The following is a 5,936-nucleotide window of genomic DNA, read 5'->3' on the forward strand; positions in this document are numbered from 1 at the left end:
TGTTTTTGATAAGCTCCTTTAGTTTCCTGGTGTGCTTCAAAGAATGCTCTCATCAACCAGAAACAGATAAATCTAAAGCATATTTTAATTAGTGTGACTTGCACACTAAGTTGTATCATGTTATTATGAAATATAGTGGTCTTTTTACAGTGATTCGCGAAGGCCTCTTCACTGGTCCATATTGGGCGCCCAGGCTCTATAATGTGGACCATTTTTGATTTTTGTCTGTATTTAATTTTTGCTGCATGTCTATCAAAGCTAATTTACTCTAATTAGGCCTAACGATTACCTAAGAGAGAAGGACTACCAAACAAAAAATGAAACTTCTTCGCAAGAAAACAAGCTAGTTATCAGCATAAAACAAAAAGTGGTCCATATTAGGAGCCCTTCCCCTTCATATACACACACACACACGCTCGTACGCACACATGCACGCGCCTGTGACCTTGTTAATTGAATATTCGGGCATCTCACCGTTAGGTTATTTCTTTCCTTCATCGCCGTCGTCTTCGGTAGCGGCGAGTATGGTTAGGACCATGCCGTTTCAGCATGTTCATATTTTGGAGTACTTGCTGTTTTCCTCCCTAATAAACTCATCGTATTAATGAACATAGAAGAATGCGTAGCGTAGTGTACTAGCTGTTATATTTCAGTAAGACAATTAGCTAGACCGTTCATCGGTCTGACTTTTGTAACTGATTTATTTCAGGGATGCGGAAATACACTCGCCCGCTCGCCCTTTGCGAGTGGAGTAGATGATTTGAAAATTACAAATCACACAACCAAGACAAATTTACCCCAGACACTAACTGTGACCTCAATCAAAGGATGACAGCATAATTATTTTTTGTGAACTGGAGACTTATTCTCTTGATAGCTCAGTGGATATTTGTAGTAGTGATAGATCTTCTCCGGCAAACATTGTCATGCTGTGACCTTGAAATTTGAGGCAAACCAGCCAAGTTTAATTTGTGGCGTGTCTGAAGATCGTCAAAAACTTCAAGTGTGTGAAATTTTGTGGTATTTACTTCTAAAACATCAGAGAAATCCTCAATGCTTTACGTTTTTATCAATCGAATATGTCCCCGCTGTGATCCAAAAATGTGACGAGGGTCAACCAAACTGGGGTCATGTCGGGTGATCATGAGACACTAGAAGTGTGTGTGTGTGTGGGTGTGTGTGTGTGTGTGTGTGTGTGTGTGTGTGTGTAAGTACGTGCGTTCTTGCGTGGGTGTGAGTGTGTGTGTGTCTGTTTCTGTGTGCGTCCATAAGTGTGTCTGTGCGTGCGTGCTTGCGTGTGTGTGTGTGTGTGTGTGTGTGTGTGTGTGTTAATGTGTGTGTGTTAGTGTGTGTTAGTGTGTGTGGGTGTGTGTGTGTGTGTGTGTTTTGCACTGAGGCATTAACTGGTGTTCCAATACAGCGAAGATCACGTTGACCCCGACACAGCTGGCGCTGGAGCCCTCAGGTCACGGCACGGTGACGGTGGCGTGCGCTGCCCTCGCCACCACGCAGGTGAACACTCTCATGCACAATGCGAGGCGACATTTCTAACTCAACAATCAGAAAATCCAGACTTTTTTATGAAACGTTTATCAAAGAGAGCCAATGGACCCTCGAGAAATAACAAAACAAACATAAAAAGAAACATTAAAACACGTGTTATAGTGGCATTGCCCTTGGTCTGTTTATGCTGGCTGTGGGACAAGGGAAGTAATCAAGAGCCTACACACTGGGCAGTCTTGTCAGCCACAATAGGTACACCAATATCCTCGCACATTTGTCTGAAATGTGTGCTGCGCAGTCCCTGTACGAGCCATCAAATAGAATAAAATCGCCAAGGATGTGGCTCATACGTGGAACAGAGCGTGTGTTTTTTGCTGCCCACTCTAGAGCTGTACTGAAACGTTCAAAAATCTTGCAGCTTGAGCTACAAGGGGGACGAAGGTGGGTAAACAATTGCCAGAATAACTTGAAGAATTGTGAGATCTAAAATGTGTGGGCGCTCCCAGATCAAGTGTTGATTAGCGAGTGACAGTTAATTAACTATATGTCACCTGAACTGGCGGTCCAATTGGCTCTTCCTTATCAGACAACTGTCTCTCTCTCTCTAATTGGTTCTTAATTACTGTATCCCCCCTATAGGCCACAATAACAATTTAACCCGTGCCATCATAAAAGCTTTTGCGGAACCGCAAAATATATTTGTGGCAAGCGTAAACGCCTATTTTGACTTTCACACGTTTCATTTACACTTTCAAAAGACTTAGATTTTAAAGTAGCACAACAAGAGACGTGCTTTGAAACTGGATGAAATATTGATTCAGAATCAACTCTCTTTACAATCTTCTTTGCTTCACTTACGAAAAAAAAGAATGTATAGATCAAACGTTTAACAGCGCATGACTTTACTTGATCATATTTAGTTCGCAATATTTTAATTACTAGTTAAACATTTAACCTTCATCGAATCTTACTTTGGACTACACAGTCTAGACGATGTGGGTCGTGTACGACCCATACCTTCTAAAGAAAGATTCAAAAAAAAAAAAAAAAGTGTGAACCATACACGACCCACGCCATCCATTTACGTAGCATATAAACATGTCACGGCATCTTTACAGAGTATGGGTCCTACACGACCCACGCAGACTCCGATCAGTGATAAGCACCGTAACATTCCTTCTTAAATTCCATAAGGGTCGTAGCTGACCCATATCATCCGCACCGTGTGGTTCAAATAACGCCATTTTTCATTTCTTTCTTTACAAACATAATCCTGGTAGTTGGAAAGTTCCTGTGGTGTTTGAGGACTACATGAAGTCTCCAGCAACATTGTTTACTATTGCTATAGATATAGACACGTCTGTGAGGCTCAGGGGTTGTCGACGACCCATGAAGAACGATCAATGTAGGTTATATTAATATAAACTCTCTTATTGCTTGGTCTTATACTCAGGTGACGGGGATGACGCTGAGCCGTGTAGGTGTGTACAGATCGACGAAGGTTAGATTAATATAAACTCTCTTCTTTCTTGGTCTTACTCAGGTGACGGGAATGACACTGAGCCGTGTAGGTGTGTACGGATCGACGAAGGTTAGATGAATATAAACTCTCTTCTGTCTTGGTCTTACTCAGGTGACGGGGATGACACTGAGCCGTGTAGGTGTGTACGGATCGACGAAGGTTAGATTAATATAAACTCTCTTCTTTCTTGGTCTTACTCAGGTGACGGGGATGACGCTGAGCCATGTAGGTGTGTACGGATCGACCCACCCAGTGCGGCTGGCGGAGGCCCCCAACTTGTCACGTGGTTGGGATCGTGTGGCCATCGGGGACCGACCTGACGTTGAGACCAACGGGGACGAGACGCAGCACTACTTCCGCTACACCATGAACAAGGCAAGGAGTCGGCAGGGTAAACGTGTCTATTGCTTGGTTGGTAGATTGGTTGCTGGGTTGTGTGATTGGTTGGCTGGTCAATTGTTTGCTTGCTCGCAGATTATTGGTTATGTGATTGATCGATTACTTCCTAGCTCGAATGATGGAATCGGCAGAATCAACACCTATATATGAGTATAAACCCAAGCTTTGCTTGTGATTAGTAATTTTAGTTAAAAAAATACAGACTTCAGAATGTCTGATCTAGTATTGAGAAATGTTATCTCTATCTACTTGAATCTGCCACAGAACTAACATTCTGATGATTGTCTTTTACTTGCAGGCAACTTGTTTAGATGCTGGTCGGTATATATGTACCCTTGCTTACGTGGGTGGGACCAATAGTAAGAAAGACGAGGCCAACCTCCCAGTTACAGGTTTGTGTTGCTTTTATGAAGATCATATTGTCGCGAGACTAAATGAGTGAAAAGCAGACGTAAACTATCAATCAACAGACCTAGGCAACGATTCTGGAGTAAAGGAACTGAATGATAGAGACAACAAAAACCAACGCTTCCAATAACCTAATAATTGACTGCGACAACCAACAACCAGCCCTCACAGGGACTGAATAATCGAGATAGCAAGCAAAAAAATCTTACAGGGATCAAATAGTCAAAACAGCAAACAACAACCTTTTTCAGGTGCAGAATACTCGATCGAGACAACAAACAAAACCACTTTTTTTCTTTCTTAATATTAGTAAGTTCGTGACCGATTAAAAACATCATAAGAAACAATAGTAAGAGGTCGAACACATTTTGTTGTTTGTGTTTGTTTGAAAAGATAATCATTTTTGTGACATCAAAAGTAAGATTCACAATTCAAAACTACGCTCTTTTTGTGTGCTTACGTATATCAATCCAATATGCACATGTAAATGCACGAGTCAGCAACTTTGAACAACGGTATTAAACTATTTGGATTTTTGTTGGCGCATGGCTTGAAAATAATACGAACGATTACAAACACGGTTGCTGTTAATTGTCTCTTGCATTTAACATATCATTCGAGCGTGTGGACATAATGGAGTGTGTTATACGCAACGTTACAGTGATGCCAGCAGAGGTTCAGGTCAAGGACCAGGACACCCACGTGATGATCACACCAGACGATCCCTCCGTCAACCTCTCCTGCTCGGGCTCTGTGGGCACCTTGCACGCTGCAGAAGAGGTGAGACTGTGCACACGCTTTACTCATGGTGATTGTTGCGGTGCTGCTGCTGCTGCTGCTGCTGCTGCTGCTGCTGATGATGATGATGATGATGATGATGATGCTGATGATGATGATGATGATGATGATGATGATGATGATGATGATGATGATGATGATGATGATGATGATGATGATGATGATGATGATGATGAATTTTTGACCACTGTCTCTGTGTTCGTCTCTGCGCTAAAATGCACAGACGTGTACTTGTTTTGGACAACTATCACGACGATGACGACAACCACAACATAAACAATAGCAATAACACCAACAATGGCAAGATAAAATGTTCTTATCCTCGAGAAGATGAAGTTTGAAAATATGTGCAACAAACACACAAAACACACGCACGCACACACACACACACACACACACACACACACACACACACACACACTCACGCACGCACACACGCACACAAGCACGCACGCACGCACGCACGCACACAAGCACGCACACAAACAAACCAGAAGGTTCTAGACTTGGGGAATGGAAATGTGCACACAGGTCCGGTGGGTATGGGAGGTAAAACCCATCGCGGAAGAGTCAGACGTAGGGTGGCAGTCGGTGACCCACTCCCAGGTGACAGTGACCATCGAAGATGACAGCGACCCGTGTTCGGTCGTCCAGACGTCCACGCTATCCCTACAGCCCGCCCTTGACAGCGACAGCAGCAGCAGCTGGTCTTACCGCTGTTATGTCAAGAAGAACAACGTGTCCTACTCCAGCCTGGCTCTCATCTACCAGGTGGACGTCGTTGTGGGGAAGACTGAAGGCATCAACTCGACTGCTCAAAACGTCAACGCGGACAACGGTGAATGATTAAATCAAGATCGTAAGGGGGTAGGGAGAGGTTTTCTTTCTGTGCAAGGCAGGGGGGTAATGTCTGCTGTAGTAGTGGATCGTATGCAGTGAAGCTGACAATGTTGCCCTGGCCGGGCTATGTCCTGTGAAAGGAACGGGTGCATATTGTCTGAATTGGCCGCAGTTGGTGTAAGACGTAGGGGTGTTCATGTTGAGGGAACATGTTACGTATACGCCCCTCCGCCACTCCCAAAAAGTTCGGATGCACTTAAAAAAAAATTTTATGCAGTGTTTTCTGGCTGAGTTTCAGTGTGGCCAGGGGAGCAGAAATGTTACTTTGTTTATTCAGTTGATGTAAATGAGTACATAAAGATTGTTGTGGTGCGGCCTGCCCTTACTTTGGTGTAGTGGAAATATAGATAACATCGTCGTGGTCGGTGTTGGCTTGTGCACACTGATAGCTGGAGAATACACATGT

Source organism: Littorina saxatilis, linkage group LG1, assembly GCF_037325665.1.
Source record: "Littorina saxatilis isolate snail1 linkage group LG1, US_GU_Lsax_2.0, whole genome shotgun sequence".
Lineage (NCBI taxonomy): Eukaryota > Metazoa > Mollusca > Gastropoda > Littorinimorpha > Littorinidae > Littorina > Littorina saxatilis.